The sequence below is a fragment of the Vicugna pacos genome, chromosome 12, assembly GCF_048564905.1.
Source record: "Vicugna pacos chromosome 12, VicPac4, whole genome shotgun sequence".
Taxonomy (NCBI): domain Eukaryota; kingdom Metazoa; phylum Chordata; class Mammalia; order Artiodactyla; family Camelidae; genus Vicugna; species Vicugna pacos.
In genome coordinates this window covers 56038550-56058517 of record NC_132998.1, presented here as the reverse complement: position 1 = coordinate 56058517, position 19968 = coordinate 56038550, and positions in this window count along the sequence as shown.

Sequence of the window (19968 nt, the reverse complement as noted above, 5' to 3'; positions counted from 1 at the left end):
CAGTGACTAAAATTTCTCCTTCAGAGGTTTATACCTTGGTCTTTATGCGTTTTGAAAATGAAGACACCCCAGGAAGAATAACTCCATAAGCTCTTTTAGTTCTTTATTATGTTATCAGGAGCTGAGACCTGACTTTGAATGGCCAGAGCATACCAAGTATTAGAGAAAACTATAAGGGATGGAATTAGTTCTGAAAGTAAAATTTGACTATAGAAATTCTCGAGCAAGTGATGAACAGGAAGGCAGGAAGAACTGAGTTCAAACTCAAGTCAGGCCACAATTAGCTGTGTGACCTTGGCCAAGTAGCTTAACCTCTCTGAACTCAAATTTTCTTCTAGTTAAATTGGGATGATAATAATAGTCATTGTTTTTTACTATTAAAGCTCCCTCCTCCTTACTTTAAAATCCACTACCAAATAAGATAATGGACAGAAAATTACTTCATAGTAAATTTCCCACTAGGGATTGGGTGGTTTAGCACAAAGGCTCAGTTATGATAGATATCCAACTCCAAGTAGCTGAAGCTGTATGAAGGAATGTACTGGCTTGAGTAATTAAAAAAACAGAGAGAATGACTTCAGGCTTAGCTGGATCCAGGAGATGAAACCATGTTTTCCTGGCTATCTCACCGTTCCTCATCTCTGCTTCATTCTAAACTGACCTAATTTTCTCCTACTGCATATAGTTTTTTTTCATGTGATCAGAGAAGAAAGCCACCAGCTGCAATAAATAAATTTCGTCCCAGCTTAACAACTCCAGGGCAAAAGAGAGGTTTGCCATCCACATCCACATCATCATATCCCTCCCCGGGAAAATTCTAAATGGCACTGTTTTGGTCATGGGCCCCCTTGGGCAATCGCTATTCTCAGGAAATGGGATACAATGCTTGATCCAGTCTGAGTTACATAACCTACCTCATAATTAGGGGTTGGTAGGGTGGATGGTCTCCGTGACCAACAGCCCAATGAGACCTGCATGTCTTGGAGAGGGGGACGAGTAAAGTTTCTGGACAGTCAAAAATCAGAGCTGACCAGGCTGGGTCTCTATTAGCAGAAGTCCCAGTTTGCCTCATGAGAGGGAGGCATAATGTCAGATGAGCACGGGCCTGCAAACAGTGCAGGAGTAATAACGCTGTATCTGCTGTTTGTCACGTTTTCCGTATGCCTACCGCATTTTCAACACCTTGCCGTATTTGAGAAAGATTTCTAACCTGAGCCCCCTCTGCCCCAGGCGGAACAGGGAAATGTTGGCTTCCCAGCCTTCCCTGCGGCCAGGGCACAGGCACGTGACCGGGTTCCACCAATCAGACTCGCCCGGGAGACGAGGCTAAGGACGTGAGAACTTGAGGAAGGATGCTCTGCGTGGCGAGCGGCTCCAGGCGCTCAGCTTTAGGGGGACACCTTGGTGCAGAAACGCCTCCGCGGAGCCGCAGCAGTGGTGGCGTTTTGCTCATCCAGCTGTTTCTACGTCCGATTCACGGCGTGGATTCTGGAAGCTGCGACCCAACCCAGGTCCGCCAGCCCTTCAACCAATTCTGTGAGTTAATTTCCTTTTAATAAGCTCCTTTTGTGCTTAATCAGCCAGAGCGTGTTTCTGTCCCTCTCAGTGAAGAGCCCAGACTAATAAATAGGTACTTTAATCCCCCTCGACAGGCACCAGATGGGAGACCTACCCTGTAGAGGCAGTTTTCTCCACTTACCGTGCCTGGGAAGACACGATGGGGACCAGAGAGGCAGGGGAACTTACTGAACGATCAGAGCAATGCTGCTAGGCCAGCCACAGCCCAGGATCTTGTACCAAGGACGGCTGACATGAAGACAGATGAAATTGTGATATGACTCGATGTACACAGATAACCTAGCATTACTTAATTATTTCTGTTTGTATGTGTTTTTATTGAGGCAAAATTCACATAACATAAAGTGAGTCATTTTTAAAGGTACAATAAACCGGCATTTAGTACAATCACAATGTTGTGCAACCATCATCTCTATCCAGTTCCAAAACAGTTTCATCACCCCCAGAGGATACCCTGTAACCATTAAGCAGTCAATCCCCTATCCCTCTCGTCCTCCTGTCTAGCAATCATTAGTCTGCTTTCTTTCTCTGCAGATTTATGTATTCTGGATATTTCATGTAAGTGGACTCATACAATATGTGACCCTTTGTGTCTGGCTTCTTTCACTGAGCATGTTTTTCAGGTTCATCCATGGTGTAGCAGGTATCAGTATCTCATGTCTTTTTATGGCTGAATAATATGGACATATCACATTTTTGTTTGTCCATTCATCGGTTGATGGACATCTGGGTTTTCGTCACCTTTTGGCTATTGTGAATAGTGCTGCTAGCCAGGAAGAAGAGGGAGGGAGTGACCCTTGGGTAGGATTGTTGGAGTCCAGAGGGGCAGCAGCAGTCACCCCATCCTTAAGCAATGACACAGCCAGCATCTTCAGCCTGGAGCGGAGACACTGACAGAGTCTGGGAGCATCCTAGTGGGGATGACCAGAGGACACAGGACAGGTGCCAGGAGGGAGAAAAAGAGGTCTGTTGTAGCTGAGGAGCCCCTGTGAGTCTCTGGAAACTTTAAAGGAAAAATGGTGGGTCGGAAGTGTGAGTCCCAGTCATTTTGCCAGAGATCAGTGTCATACAGGAGTTAAAGTACAACTTTGCGGGCAAACAGGTGGGATCTTGGATCCTGACTCTCACTCACCAGCCATGGAACATTGGGGCAATCATTTCATCCTTCCAGGTCTTAGTTCCTCTTTTGTAAATGGGACTGTGCTGATAACCATCACTCCTTCACAAGGGTTGCTGTGAGCATCAAGTTAGATAATGTCCGGGAAGCACAATACTGGACACCGATAATTTCTTCCTATAAGGTAGTTATTACTCTTAGTATTGTGGTTTGGTTACTGCTACTGTGTGTCTATTCTTTTGTCACACCCTGAGGTAGGTATAAGATGCTAAAATACTGTAGTAGGTATGGATCCTTTGAGCCCATAAACTCAGGAGTGCAAAAATGTCTCTTCATTTTTTGATACCTGAACGAAATTTCTTATCTCATTCAGTGTGGAATTTTCCAACTTTCCCCAGGATGGCAGCTAGCTATTGGAGGGGCTCAGAGTGAGCCAGGTCCTGGGAGGGGGGTTGTCATCCATCACCCGCCGCCCTCACAGTCATCCTCCTGTTCTTTGTTCATTGTATCAGTCAGGGTTCAACTGGAAAAACATGACTGGTAGGATATATTAAAGAAATTGGTTTATGCCATTGTGGGAGCTGGTAGGCTAGTCCGAAATCTGTAGGGCAAGTTGTCAGGAGGGCCAAAACTGTCAAGCATGAGATGAAACTGCTGTCCGCAAGTGGAATTTCTTCTTTAAGGAAGCGTCAGTTCTGTTCTTAAAGCCTTTCGACTGATCAAATCAGACCCACTCAGATGATCTTGGATAACCTCCCTTACTTAAACTCATTATAGGCAAATCACATCTACAAAATAGCTTCACAGCAACACCTAGTGTTTGATTGAGTAGCTGGGGACTGTAGTGTCCCCTCAGCTGACACATAAATCTGACTACCACGATCATCATTCCCAATCTCTGCTGTCCTCCCCACCAGCCTCGGGGTGTCTCAAGCCAGTCCTCACAACCCAGCACAGTGTGGTGGAGAAGAGCATGCCTGAGGGCCAGCTAGCCTGGATTTGAACTCTGCTCTGCCATCAGTAGCTGTGGGACATTAGGCAAGTTACTTAATCTCCCCATGCCTGACTGTGAAATGGGGATAATATTAGTAGCTGCCTTATACAGTTATTGTGAGGATCAAAGGGACAGAAACATGTAAAAAGTGCTTAGAACACTGGCTGACACAGAAGGTCCAGTAAAAATATTCTCACATCCTGCTCCCTCCCCATGCTGGATGCAGGAACTCTGGGGTCTTCCAACGTGGCTGAGATGGCAGCTCTTAGATTCTACAACCTTAAGAGGGGGCTGTAGATTTCCCTGCCCTGAGCGCATCGCAAGTCCAGCCCAGAAGCCTGGAGAAGAGACAGTTAAGCACATGGGCAGCCTGCTCTGAAAACCGGTCCTAGCAGCGCACGCGCGCCCCCCAGAGGAAATAGGGGGAACTGAGAGGAAACAATCGTTCGGGACCCTGGCAGCTTTGCAATGGGTCAGGAGGTAACGCAAAGGGAACACTTTTTCTTCTCCCCCTCAATTCAAAAGGTACCCTTTGGAAGGGTGCTTCCTGGGCAACCACACTGTCCAAGCCGACTGGAGCCCCAGCACATCTGTACACAGCGGGAGGGAGCCGGGAGCCGCCGGCCTCTAGGGGGCGCGCCGCTCACAGGCAGCGCGCGGCCCACGACTTGGGCACATGTCCGCGCCCCTCAGAGTTCTTGGAAAACCCAAGGAAAACACTGCATTTCCTGTAATGAAATGGGTGGGGATCTCGAGAGCTTGTGATTCAGGGTATTACTGTGGCCGTGATCTCATTTGCATGGCCGCCCGAGGGGATACCAGTCACGTGACCCTGTCTCCTTAGAGTCGGGCTGTGGCGTTCCTTGGAGCCAGGCTTTAGGACCTCTGCCCCCGCCACCCGCTAGATTTAGTCCCTGAATTAGCACGTCTGTAGATTTAATTGTGCCTGTCTCCCTTTTCCCTGATGTAGCAGAGGGAGCTTCTTTTAGCCCCTACAGACCACTCTTGAGATGCCTGATTGGAAAGCGGCCCTTGAGAGTACACAGTGGCTGATGGTTTAAAGGATTCTGCTGTTTAATTACCTGAGGATCACCAGGCCTGGCCTCTCCGCTAATGAGGCTTAATACACGTCGTAGTGACTGACATTGGCCAGAGCAGGCCGGAGGGACAGAAAAGAATTGGGATAAAAGGCGACACTTCTTGGTTAAAAATTCTTCCCCCATTGCCAACTCCCCTGCCAGGGTTCCTGGACCAAGCTGACTCCAGCCCTGCCTGGGAGGTCAACAGGCCGCCCCCAGTCTCCTGACCCTACAGGCCTTTTAATGAGTTCGCAGAACCGCATGCAAAGCGCGTCCCAAAAGCCCCTTGTGTGCCTGAAAAGAGGAAGGCTGGGGTCAGGGAAGGAGCTTGAGTTTTAGAAACAATCCCACCTGAGACCAGGGCTGGAATCTTGTTTCTGTTTATACCCATGACCTGGTTAGTTCTGAAGTTCTGTGAGCCTCGGTTTCCTCATCTAAAAGATAAGCAGGTCTGGTTTGGGGGAAATCAAGTCTATTTTGGAACCTACTAAGCTTGATGCCCATTAGAGATCAGCCAAGGCTAACAGGAATATAGATGAAAAGTGATGCTTGCTGAGGGAGGAGCAATGGTGGGTGAGGGTGGGCAGATAATCAACGCGTCTTGACATTTCTCATTCTGGAATGCTCCTTGCAAAACTCCTTTCCTTTCCCATTCCCATTGCTACACCCATTCTCTCCTCATCTGACTGGGCCACTTACCTGCAACCTGTTTCCACTCTAGCCTGGCTTCCACCTTGCTTTTAGAAGGGTCTTTCCAGAACAAAATCCCTCCTCTTGTTCCAATCTGCCACTGACTTCTCTTTGCGTGCAGCAGTGGTTCTCCAACTCTTTGGTCTTAGGACCTCTTTGCAGTCTGAAAAGTTATTAAGAACCCCAAGAGTTCCTGTTTATATGAGTTATATGGATCAATATTAACCATATTAGAAATTAAAAGTGAGAATATTTAAAATACTTTTTTACTAATCAAAAGATAGAAGTAGCAAACCCATTACATCTGAATATTTTGTGAAAAAGAACTGAATTTCCCCAAGCAAAAATGATTAGTGAGCAATGTGGCAATGTTTTACAGTTTTACAAGTCTTTTTGTTGGCTGGTTTAAATAGAAAATAGCTTGTACTTATCTTTGCTTCCACAATCTGTTGCAGTATTGTTTTGGTTGAAGTTTATGAAGAAAATCGAACCTCACAAAAGTATATACATGGGAAAAAGAGGAGTATTTTAATAGTCCTTTCAGATAACTGAATATTCTTTTTGAATACTACGTGAACATTCAGCGAGTGGTAGTTTCTTAAAGATTAGTTGCGGTGTGGAATCTGAAACCATATCAGTGAACTTTTCTCACTCAGTTACATTAAAATCCATTGATCTAGCTTGCATTTTCAGTAGAATTTTTTGCATGCATGATTTTGTAACATTGTGCATTGGTCCTGTGGAAAATATTGGGTTACTGACATATGCAGATCTTTGAAACACCAGCACATTCCATTACACTGTCATGAAAAGTCTCACTATTAATATTACTCCTGGCATTATTACCATTGGTCTTACCAGAAAATTCGTTTAGTATTGGGAAGCTTTCAAATCCATGGTGTGAAATTTCCAACATTTTCATTTTTGCTCAAAAGCTTGAATTTTATCATTGGCAACTAATACTGTCAATTGTTCTCCTTGAAGTTGCAGTGTCACTGCCTTCATTTTCAAGAAAATGTCTGCCAAATACCCAAATCTGAATAACCATATTTTTTTTCTAAGGTTGTTCTTTCAAGTCAAATTGGTGCTCTGTGAAAAACCACTAGTTTGCATGTATGTTTTTTCTGGAGATCACCATGATACTCTGATGGAACAAAATTGCTTTGTGCATATATCCCATTCCATCACACAGAATTTAGAATGTCATGTACTCAAGGGTCAAGGCTTAATAAAAATAATAAATTTACTGTTTCATCAAGGATATTCATAAGTAGAGCAAGCTTTAAAAATTTTTTTAATTGCAAGTACCCAGTGGTGAGGCATAGAATGACTACCTGCTCAGCTTCCAGCAGTTTTACTCAACATCGTTTCCCATCATTGCATATGTCAACAAAGTTAAAATTTTAAAAAGCAAATAATGTGTTAGCATCACTGTAAAAATGCTTTTGACCTCTTGGACGCCTTGAAAGAGTTTGGGGAGCACTTTGAGAAATGCTGTCCTACAAGGTGAGGCTTGGACTTAGTTTGGCCCAGACAGTGCTCCGTGACCTGCCCCTGCCAACCTGGGCCCCACCTTCTACCGGTCCACCCCTGCTGAAGTTCAGCTGGAAAGAGTGGACTCATCCTATAGGGGAGGAGACCTGGCTCTAGAACCCAAACCAAGCTGCCTAGCTGCCTGTTTTCTCCCAGAGCAGGAAACAAAGGAATATTCTTTCATGCTTCAAACCTCTGGGCCTTTGCTTGAGCTGCTCACTCTGCCTAGAATTCCCTTTCCTTCCTAGGGAGCTCCTATTCATTCTTCAAGGTCTAGCTCAAATGTCACCTCCACTGTGAAGCCTCCCCCTCTCGCTGCAGTCTGTACCCACAGTACTTTGTACACACTTCATTTACAGAACTTAACACATTAAAGAGTTGCCTTACTAGCAACTCAGAAATCCTCAAACCAAAAGCTGGACTTGGTTTGTTAAATCATTTGCTTTTAAAACTGGCCCTGGATGGGCAGTCTATTTATAGCCTTTTTTTTTTAACTCTATTTAATGTGAATATCCACATGTTTCACTATAGGAATATAAATGTATTTGATTCCCAAGTGTTTCTGCAGGCCCCACCAGGATGCTGTGAGAATAATGATCTATGCCCTGTATTATCTTTCTAAACTCTGATAAATTCTGAAATCCAAGACCCATTTGATCCCTAAGGGCTTAGGATGAGGGGTTGTGGGCTTTTATTATGGTCCCTTGAGTATGGTCATCTCTTCTGCTTAACTGATATCCATGAGGCTGGTACCATGTCCTAAACACATGTATAGTCCCCAGTTTCAGCAGAGTGCCCGGTGTGTGGTCGCACACAGCAAAGCCTGCAGAATAAGTTGAATTTATGAATTGTCCATAACGCTACGGACAACCCCCACACCAAATTTTATGAAGCAGGTGGGGTCTCAGAATTTTGGGGCAGTGTTCAATTTACAATGACAGATTGAATATATGCCTCTAATTTTGCTCCTTCCTGAAACCCCATGAGAATTTCCAGAAGAGGGATTTTTGACAATAAATAAATAAATAACCCACAATGTTGAGAAAATAGGGAGACCACAGCCACAAGGACAGAGGGGATGAAGCTGGCTGGCCCCGAAAACCAAAGCCAAAGCAGCCATGGGGAAGGCTGAGCACAAACCTGATTTACACAGCAGACTCAGCCCAAGACAAAGAAATGGGCAGGACCAGGGTTCCTGGTGAGTGACGGGGGCGGCGGAGTGGGGTGGAGGCTAAAACAGGAGCGCCAGGAGCTATCTAGGAAGCAGTTAGATCCTGGATCCCCTTTCTCACTCTTCACTCCCACACACTTCCTTGCAGCTGAGTCTCCCCCTTGCTGGACGAAGTCTGGAAGATGATGCTCAGGAGACGGTGAAGCGCAGCATCCCCAGATTGGGGGTGCCAGACACCGCTGAGGACATTGAAACAGAGATAAAGGGACCATATGTATTTTAACACTGAACACGGAAACAACATACTCCCTCTGCTCCAACCCTCACCCCTCAGATTTGTTCCTAGAATTCTAGAACCAAGCCCTTTCCTTCCAGGAAGAAGGTTGGAAGACATCTAGCTTGAAGGAAAGACTTAAAAACACTGACGTACTGGGTTTCCCAACAACTAGGCCCCCCAGATTACCCTGGTGTGAAGCTCCAGTCACTCATGCACTCAGAGCTTCCAATTTTTTTTTAAAGTATTTTATTGACAACAGATCTAAGAAATACCTCATAGCTGAGGGAAACCTTTAACATGGAAGAGAAAGTCCAAAACAAACAGTATAAAAGCAACCTGGAAGAAACAGACACTGTGCCAGGAGTTTTTAAAAATATATTTTTGTCTTCAGAGAGGTAAGAAAACAATACCGCATTCCTGAAGTGAAACAAAAATAGGATACCATCAGAAAACATTCAAAGATTTAGAAAGAGCTTTAGATATTAGACATGATAGTTGAAATTTAAAAAACAATAAAAGAGTTGAAAAATCAAGTTGAGGAAACATCTTAGAAATGAAAGCAAAAAAGACAGATTGAAAACAGGCCAGAAAAAAAAAAAAGGAAGTACAGACAAGGAGATCCAACATCAGAATAATAGGGTTCCAACGAAGAGGACAGAGAAAATGGAGGAAGAAACCAATCATGAAAAACTCAAGAAATTCTGCAGAATGCAAATTTCCAAAGTGAAAGGGCCAAGCGCCCAGCAGGGTGGATGAAAATGCACTCAAATCAAGGTACATGACTGAAATTTCAGAACATCGAAGAGAAGAAAAGAAGATTCTGTCATCTTCCAGAGAGAAAAACAAAACAAAATGGTATTAGAACAGCTTCAGACTGAGGGCTGAAGCAACACTGAGGGCTAGCAGATGACCCAATGCCTTCAAAAGTCTGGATGAAAATAACCTTCAAAGTAGAATCGTATTCTCAGGGAAGGTATCAACCAGCTGTGACAGTTTGACAAAAACATTTTCAGATATCCAAGATCCCAAAATACGTTCCTGTGCAGCCTCTCTCAGCAAGCTCCTGGAAGATCAGCTCCAATAAAACGGGACGTAAATCACTAAGTAGGAAGCTGTAGGCTTGGTAAACCAGAGATCTACTGAGTGACAGTCGTGTCCCAGACTGAGAGGGTGACCACTTCAACCAGTCCAGGGGAAGTCCTGGGACTCAGCATGTAGACAGATACGTTTGGGGCATTATCATCAAGATCCTAGCTCAAGGGAGAGAATGCCCAGCTAAGCAGCACTCTGGTTCTTTTCCAGACCTTGCCTTGACTGGGTGCTGAGTCCCTGCTCTCCCAAAAGTGCGGGGCAGTTGTTTCAGGTCTGCAGGTGTTGAGTTTCGACCCATTTCTAAGATGTAGAGGTCGGTCATTGAGCTGAAAAGCAAAAGCAAAAACAAAACAGAAAACGGAGTAGCGCTCTCCCCATGAACGTATTTCTGCCAGACTGCAGCGCCTGGCTCACCCTATAGCCTTGCAGATGCCCTGATGTTACCCACTGAGTTCCCTGGAAGCCACTCTTAGAAACAACAGAAGCCTCTCTTGGGCCAGTTCCTTTCCTCCAGGGGGATTTCATCTATCAGCAGCTGCATTGCCCCTTCCTCACAATGGTTTGGGCTTGCTTCTCAGTTTTCCAAAACTAAGCAATATATCACTTACTGAGTATATTCTGTATCTGTTATGCGGATGGTACAACTATGAAGAAACATGAAAGAATATTCAACTCAAAAATCAAGATAGGGCTGGGGGAGGGTACAGCTCAGTGGTAGAGTGTGTGCCTAGCATGCACAAGGCCCTGGGTTCAATGCCTGGTACCTCCATTAAAGATACATAACTAAAACCCTAATTACCCACCCCAAAAAAAGTTTTAAAAATAAATAAATTTTTTAAAATTTAGATAGGGCTTACTTTGGCTAGGAGAGTGATGCTGTCTTTGAGGATCTCACAATGGAATTTTAAACCTACCTGAAATATTCTTATTTCTTAACCAATCTTTTAAATGCTATGCACATGTCTTGTATGTTTATGATTCAATTCACAATAAAAATTTTAAATTTAGGATAAGTGAGAGGATTTTAAATGGCAACTCAAGAGATATCAGATACTTGATTTGTAGGTTTATTTCATAATGAGCCCAACTTTAATCACTCTGTTTAATACTGGAAGCTGCCCCTCCCCTACCTATCACCCCGTCCCTGCTTCCATCACCTGCCCCTCATCCTCAGACTCTTCCAATTCCCCCTCCCTGCTCAACTCTAGAGGAGTAGATCTCAAAATTCTTGGTTCCAAGATCTGTTTCATGCTCTTAAATACTATTGAAGACTTCAAAAAACCCCTTATGTGGGTTGTCTCTGTTGATATTTACCACATTTAAAATTGAAACTGAGAAATTTTCAGAACACAAGAATCACAAGGTACACATTCTGTAAGCTGCCAGACATCATGTAGCCTCTAGAAAACTCCACTGTAAGGTTACAAGAATGAGAATGCAAGAGGTAAATAACATTTGGTTTTGTTACGAAAACATTTTTGACTTGAGGACCCCCTGAAAGGGAGTGCCAGGGGCTCAACTTGGAGAACCACTGTTTAGAACAATGCCCAGCACAGAGGAGGCACTACTCAAATACGCACTTTGTGTCTGCTACACAGAATACCCTCAGGTGCTACTGGGGATACAAAAGTAGGAAATACCTAATCCCTCCCTGTGAATCACATCTCCCAGATGCCTTCTGGGCCACTGGTAGTAGAATATTTGCATTTAACCTAATTCTGTTTCTTGGGAAGCCCTATCGTGGCAGCAAGCGTGGTGTTTGTCCAAGAAAAGTCTACGGCCAGCCCACACTGTTGACCAGTCCGGAGGGCTTCATGACATATGTAAGTGTTTCTCACAAAGATTGGTTACTGTGTTAGAAACGGGGAGTGATGAATACATGTGGCATCTTCGGAGCAGAGGCAAAGAAAGCAGGGAGAGATGACTCAGGCCCAAAAACCACGTGGCCTTGGGTGGGTTACTTTCCAAATCAGTTTCTTCCTCTGCTCACTGGGGCTATGTAACTAGAGGCTAGCCCCGAGGTGATGCTTCCGGTGTTAACGTTCCATGGTTCCACTAATGTCAGCGCAGCATTTCCGGATCCTAAGCACCTGGTTATCAGTTGTCTCTCTGGTGAGTGTGTGAACCCACCCGGGCCACCTGTGGAACTTAGCCTGCTTTGGAGACATTTGGTCTCCTGCCCCCAGAAAACCCCAGGGCCACTGGAGTCACCTGGGATAGTGGAGCAATAAAAAAACCAAACTGGAATCCCATCAGCTGATGTAACACAGAAAACTAAGTCCTCCCTACTTTACACCTGGAATCCAGTTTTGGCTGAGCCAAGTGATGACAATTGATGGACTCCGATGGGAATGATGATCTGATTAATTCTCATAAAGTTTCTTTTTTTTCCATGTATTCATTCATTCAACAGATACTATTGAGAAGATATTATTTTTCATCTGCCATGTGAGATATTGAGAATACATACCATTATGAATAAAATGCATTTGTGATGCATTTTATTTTAAATGCACTTGAAAGGCACTGAAGAGCTCATGTAACTTTTCCAAAGAATTAAATGCCAACATTTAAATATCTAGAGATTTCACGTTAGAAAATCAAAATTTCCTGAATGACGCAAAGGTGAGTTTGTCATTGCCTCCCAGTTGTCTTCACTCCCTGTGGTCCTGCCCCTTCCCTGCCTGGCCCCTGTGGGCATTTGAGGTTCCACCCTTGATGTAGGGCTGGAGGGGAGGGTGGACGGTTAATGAGTAACCTTGTGTTAAAGACTCACTGGAACTGTTGCAAAGTGCTAAGGGAACATGCTTAGCACATTTTTTGTGCATCCTGCACATCCCTAAAGGCTAGAGAGGGGGAGGGGGAGGGAGGGAGAGATTCCAGCTCCTTCTGAGCCCCTAGTCTAGGAGGGCGGCAGAGAGCTTAGTGTAGGAGTCCAGCGCCCTGCCCGTGGGACTGTGCTACAGTGGAGTCTGGAAAGGGCAATTCATTTCACCAAGGTTGAGTGGGAGCAGATTCCAGATTCCAAACAGTGTTGAGAGAGAATAAGATAAAGCAGGTGAGGTAAGGAGGAGGGGTGAGAGGATCAAGCTGGGGGTCCACCCTGTCTGTGTTGAATCTTCAGAGCACAGGACTCAAGTGTGGCCTGCGTCTATAAACACATACCCCTGAAGGCGAGTATTGTTATTAACACCCCCCTAGTTACTTCTCCTCAACCAGTACTCCCTTTAAGGCCTTCACTTATGCTGCTCTCTCTGAGTGGGGTGCTCTTCCCCCATATCTTTCCACCTGCTTGTGATTCAGCTCTTGGCTTGAAAGTGACCCTCTCGGGGGTGTGAGAAAAGGGAACCCTCCTACACTGCTGGTGGGGATGTAGTTTGGTGCAGCCACTATGGAAAACAGTATGGAGATTCCTTTAAAAACTAAAAATAGACTGACCATATGATCCAGCAATCCCACTCCTGGGCATATATCCAGAGAAAACTCTAATTCAAAAAGATACATGCACCCCAATGTTTATAGCAGCACTATTTACAATAGCCATGACGTCAGAGCAACTTAAATGTCCATTGACAGATGACTGGATAAAGAAGTTGTGGTATATTTATACAATGGAATGCTACTCAGCCATAAAAAAAAAAGAATGAAATAATGCCATTTGCAGCAACATGGATGGACCTGGAGATGATCATACTAAGGGAAGTTAAGTCAGGCAGAGAAAGACAAGTACCATATGATATAAGTGGAATCTAAAAAAAAAAAACCCACAAATGAACTTATTTATAAAACAGAAAGAGACTCGCAGACATAGAAAAGAAACTCATGGCTACCAAAGGGGAAAGGGCAGGGGAGGGATAAATTAGGAGTTTGGGATTTGCTGCTACTACCATTATACATACAAGGTACTATGTATAAATACAAATGACTATATATAAAATAGATAACAAAGTTCTACTGTACAGCACAGGGAACTATATTCAATATCTTGTAATAACCTATATTGAAAAGGAATCTGAAAAAGAATGTATATATAAATGTGTAACTGATTCATTATGCTGTACATCAGAAACTAACACAACATTGTAAATTGACTATACTTTAATGTTAAAAAAAGTGACCGTTTCAGAGAAGCAGCCCTCTCTGGTCTCCCAATGAAAAATAGCCACCCACGCCCCCACAATCCCATCACCCTGGTCTGAGTCTGAGCGGTCCTTACCACTAGCTAACATTTATACTGCTTATTTTAACCCTCTCTCCTCACCAGAAAATAAGCCTGGTGAGAGCAGGGACCCAGTCGATCATCTTCATGGTCACTTTCCCCACGCCTTCAACAATCCCACCACCCAGGAGCCACCCATTACTTGTTGAACGTGAATGAACTGTGTATGAGGCAAGATGATGGCTGTGTAAGAACAGGTGAGAAATCCTAAATTACAGGCTGGAAAGAAAAAGAGGCACTGAGATGTCCAAGGCGGAGACTGGCTGACAGAAGCCGGGGTGGCCACAAAGGTGAGGTGGTTTGACAAGAAATCAGGAGCCTCCCCACAAGTGCTGGGGGAGTTGGCACTGGAAGACTGGGGGGCATCATTGCCTGGAGGAGATTCCTCCCTGAGCCTCAGTTTCCTCATCCACACAATGGGGATGATCATGATACCAACCTCACATGGTTATTCTGAGAATGAAATGGTGAAGGTTCAACACGGAATGTGCTTAGTATATAAAAGTTATTTTTTTTTAATAAATAAAAATTTTAGGTGTGGGTAGGGTATAGCTCAGTGGTAGAGTGCGTGCTTAGTATACACAAGGTCCTGGGTTCAATTCCCAGTACCTCCTCTAAAAATTAATAAGAAAACATAATTATCCCCCAACCCCCTAAAAAATTTGTAGAGGTTCTTTGTTGATTTCTACTTCACTGTTATGCCATGCGTTCATAGGGAATGGATTCCAGACACTTAGGGTCCTTTCACAAAGTGGCTCTCTAGGTGGAGCAGGCTGGCACTTCAGTTGAACCCACGTCATTTTCTTGTTGGCTTACTCCTTTTTCTGATTGTTTTCCTTCACATGTTTCAGGGAGCTACCTTGGCTTTAGAGTGCTTAATATGCTTAATACTGCACACTCATTCTCCTGGCAAGAGTCTTGCCCTTAACTTGTTTGTTGACTATGGTGCCAATGGTGGGCTGGGGAACCTTCTGGTCTCTTCCCGTTTTGCCATAGGAAACTTTGGGGGACTGGGGGACTGTTTGAACAGTGCCCATCCTTTGATGTTGACAGCATCACCTTTCTTGTGGATTCGTGTGTCTGTGGCCAAGAAGCAGCTCCGTATTTTCTCAATGGCCTAGAGGACATGGCGGTACTTCCCTCCTTTCTCTTCACATTGGTCATTTTGGCGGATTATTGCAAATGGTGGTTCTGGCTGAAAGGAAGTTGCTAGTTACTGGATAAGATTCATTTTGCCCTCACACTGCTTTGTGCTGTGAGGCTGAGTAGGCTGGGGAATTGCTGGGGAATGATGGAAGATTACGACACAGGTCTTTGACAGGAGAAACTTCCATCCCTGTTATAGTTGGGTTTTTTCAAAACAGACCTGGACCCAGGGATCTGGGTGCAGTGGTTTATTTAGGTCGTGATCCCCAGAAGCACACCCAGGGAGGAAGACAAGGAAGGATGAAAAGAGAAGAAAAGCTGTATTTATGAGCCAGTTACCATTGTGGGCAACTCAAGCTCACTCCCATTGTGGCCCTCTGAGGATAGTGTAGAAATAGCTCACAACTGTCCTGCCAAGAGGTGAAAGATGGGGAATTTGTACACCAACTTCTGTCTCTCCTTAGTTAAGTGGTGCCTCTGGGGATTCTCCTTGGAGGGGGGGAGGTTCCTTCTGGAACCCTCTGTTTCATGGACCAGCCAGAAAAAGCCCTTCTGGCAGGTGTTAGGAAGCAGGTGACATGTGGGAACTGTCTGCAGAACCCACAGGTGACTTTCACGGGAAGCCAATGGGATAGGCGTGTGACAACAACAGCGTCTGATACTTCTCCTTTGGCCTTTGGGTGCAGATTGGGAGAAATGAATCCCCTGGGGAAGGAGGGTACTAGATTGTATTGTTTCAACATATTCATTGCCCTTCCCTTCAGAAGGATTAAACATCCCTACTCCACTGAGGGCAGGCTTGGCCACGTGGCTTGCTTTGGCCAATGGAATGAGAGGAGAATACGGGCGGGTCCCTTCCATCATGTGGTCCACCACCCTACCTCTTTTCCCTTTGCCACAGACCAGTAATGACCAAGATATGGACCAGTCCATTAGCCTGGGTCCAGAGTGAAGGCATATATATAACCAACCCACAATGGGTATGTGAAGAAGAGATCCTTGTGGTTGTGAGCTACTGAGAATTTAGAGGTCTTAGTTCCTGCCACATATCTTAGCCAAAGCTGACTAGACAGGAGGGATTTATCTGATTAGTGATTTGGGAAGAAGAACTGGACAGGGCTTGGCTCAGCAACTTTATTCTTTCTTCAAATCTGCTTGACTCCAAGAAGGTGAAGCCATAGCGTTAAGGAGCCGGTCCCTGTCAGGAGTAGCATGTGGCTTTCGAGCTATGCCAGTGGCTTGGTGGTTGAGTCTAATTCAAGAATGGAGGTTCACAGCCCATCCATTTGGCTGCACACTTGGACGTATTGTTGATCAGTGAGAAACGTTTTAATTTCTTCTCTTTGTGTCTGTCTCTAAATCAGTTCCTGACTTGATAGGGAAGAGATGCTATTTATTGAGCCCCTTCAAACTTCAAAACCCTTTCTGTATGATTCCAAGTCGCAGGGAAAGAATTTTTTTTTCCAACTTACTGGGTTCTGCCTGCCTCTCACTGTGGTACTTGCCACGCTCAGCTTCATTTTGTGCATTAACATAAAACATGTTAATGTTAACTGTACTTTTTGTGTTTATGAGCAGGTAGAGTGCAAAATTACAGGGAGTTCTGGCTGATAAGCACTGTTTTAAGTCACAAAAGTGGGAATAGGGAAGGATGCATGCCTTGTGGAAGATTATTTCCACCTTGCCTTCTCAGTATTCCCAACTTTTTTTTCCTTCTTAATCTCTCTCTCTCTCTTTTTTAAATCTCTACCTCCTTTGCTCATCTCCATAAAAACTGAAATAGTAAATGTCTTGGGTTTAAACAGAATTGATAGGTTCATGGATCTTTCGCTCACTCAGTCATTACTTATTAAGCATCTCAGTATGCCAGGCTTTATGCCAGGCTGGTTGAGAGAAGAGATTTGAGATATCATTCTTGCTTTCTTTCCCACCACTCTCCTTCCAATTCCAAGCTTTGAATATCGTCCAAATATTTTATTAGGATTGGTGTCATTTTATATACCTTCAGTTTCACAGATTTTAATCAAAACAGTCAAGCTTTTGACCAAAAACATAATTAAATTATATTTTATATATAAATTATTATATATTTTATCATTTAATTGATTCAATTAATTTAATTTTTATAATTAAATTTCACTTCCTGCTCACATAACAGTCTTTTTTTGGGGGGGGGAATATAGTTAATTTACAATGTTAGTTTCAGCGTGGAACAAAGTGATTTAGGGTGTTATACATACATACATATATATACAGTCTTTTTCAGATTCTTTTCCATTATATGTTATTACCAAGAAATTGAATATAGTTCTCTGTACTAGACAGTAGGTCCTTGTTGGTTATCTATTTTATACATAGTCATGTGTATCTGTTAATCCCCAATTCCTAATTTATCCCTCCCCCACCCTTTCCCCTCTGGTAGCCATAGTTTGTTTTCTATCACATCACAGTCTGATGCATCTCTCCTCCAACTGATGACTCAGGCATCCAGGTTCCTTTTTCTCCTGTGATATTACTCTCTTTAGCTTGTGATCTCCACAGCCGCTGTGGAGGGGAAAGGGAGGGCTGGAGATTGGCAGGGATGTTTTCAGGGGCCAGGCCTGAAACTTTTACCCACATTCCATTGGCCAGAGCATTGTCCTATGTCCCCATCCTAACTATGAAGGAGGTTGAGAACTGTCTCTGTGTTCGCAGGATGAGGAAACAGGGCAGAGACTGTCTTCGCCACAGAAATATTAACTCATTCTCTCTTCCCCACCTTCCCTGGTATCTTCCACTGTTCCCACCCTCCCTTCCTTTCAGGAATAAAGCTGTTACAGGTGGAAGTACAAAGAGAAAGGAGAGTCAGGGCAGAGCTTTTGAATTTCAAAAGGCTTTTGAAACGTATAGCTTGAGAGAAAAGTCTCTGTTTTAAAAACTTGGTCTTTTTAACTCCCGAAGTCTAAATCCTGCATAACTCTGGACATGAAATCTACACCCTACAAAATCTAGAGGTTTTTGCCAGAATCAGAATCAGCTGGGACCAGTCTTTTGCCCTCACCCAGGAGAGGCACATGTGGCAAGAGTTGAGGAGAGAGAGCCAAGTCCAGAGCTGACCAGAACTGAAGCCGCATGTGGGGTCTCTGAGGATCCTTGCCTCCACTTTCTCATAGATGGAGCCTCGGGGAGGAGACAGGGAGAAACAGAACTCCAGGACGCTGTGGCATCTGGAAGGAGGGGAGGTCTGTGCCCCGCCTCCCTTCAGAACATTTGCAGGGTTCCCCTCCAGCAAGGGTGTGAGGAGTAGCAGTGTCTCCTCTGTGTCTACATAGCAGAGGCCCAAGACAGCCTCCTGGAGATTCCCCAGACCCCAGAGCAGCGTGGGAGCAGCTGGTTTTCCCATGCCCTTGACAGAGGTGTGAAGCAGATACAACAGAGTTTTTCCTGGAGAGACCCTGGGTAAGCTGCTCTCTGGGTGGGTCAACGACTGACAACCAGACACAACAGCTCAGCAGAGGCCAGCTGGGACAGATATCGACAGCCAGACAAGGATCCGGGGAAGATACCTGACCAGGCGCCAGAGACAGCAAAGACCCAATATCTTGATGCAACAAAGGTCTGGAAGCTTCTGCCCCACGTGAAAAACAGAATCAAGATTGTTGCGTTCTGTTTCAGAAAACAAAAAGTTACACTTTTTTCCCCCTCTTCCCTGTGAGATTTATATCTACCTAAATCAAAACATCCTAAAAAGTCTACAAAGACAAGCTGAGGCATGGAAGGGGCAGTGGACTTGGAGTAGGAAGTAGGGAGTTCTTTTGTCAGTAACCACTCAGCATGACCTTGAGCTTGTCTTTTCACCTCTCCGGATCTCAGTTTTCTCATCTGTAAAATGAGATGTAATACTACCCGCTTCGCGGACATGCTGTGAGGACTAAATGCAAAAAAAAGCCCGTGGTTCAGGGCCTGGCACACATCAGGGGTTCAGTGAATATCCGAACCTTCCCTGCCTTTCCCTTCTGAGGTCATTTCCAATTTCGAAACACCATAATTCTTTGTGGGAAAGATGCATATATGAGGTTACATACACAAGAGCCTGGAAAATAAAATAAAATAAAATGTCTTCTCTACTCTGTAAGGAAGCAATAAAACCTAGGAAGAGGCACAAAACAGACAATGAAAACCCAAGTTGGGAGCGGAGTGAGGGGTAGAGGGCTGGGTGAGGGCGGTGACAGCACTAAATGAAAAACAACAACTCAATACCCTGCTATCATCCTTCATCAAACTACAGAAATAGAAACCAGACAAACACATTATGTGAAGGGCAAAAGGGTTGGCAAGGTTCTGGCCTATAGGAAAAACCCAGGTTCAATAATGCCATGAGCAGAGGGAGGTAGGAAAGTGAGGTCAAAGTCAAATTCAATGGCAGGGTTTGTGTCTGGACGGCTGCTTTTACAGTCCTAATGAGGCTGAAACATCACACGCTCCTCTTTTGCTGAGCTCCGTTTCTCATTAGGCTCTGTATCTGTGCCCAGATCAGCCCGCCACGTGGCAGGAGTGGCTGCCCCTTCATCCAGCTGATGAATTATCAAGAGTATTCTCCGCCTTTCTTTTTTGGGAAAAGAAAGCTTTGGAGTAGAAAATGCTGTCTTCTATTTATATCTACTCTTCTCTGATTAAAGAGATGATAAATTTGGGGGAAGGACTCAGGCCCCGAGCACTCAGTCTTTATTTAGAAGAGTGCATGGTTCAGACAGCCTTTCCAAGATCCTCTGCTCTGCTCTGGGACTTTCTCTGTTCTTCCAGGGGGAATGTGAGAGCAAAGCTGTGTTTCTGAATACTTTCAGGGTTGTTGGAATAACCATATATTTTGTGTCAAGCTCTGTACTTGGGGCCAGGGACACAGAAATCAAGGAAAGGATTAAGAGAGTGCTCATGTTCTCAACGAGCTTATAAATGCAGAGATTTACACCACGAGCTTGTCTGATGGCTGTCAGTAACCAGAGTACAGGGTTAACAATAACTGGTATTTAAACAGACCTTTCATGGGATCTGTTATCTCCTGTGGGCCCACAATGGCCCTGTGGCTAGGTGCT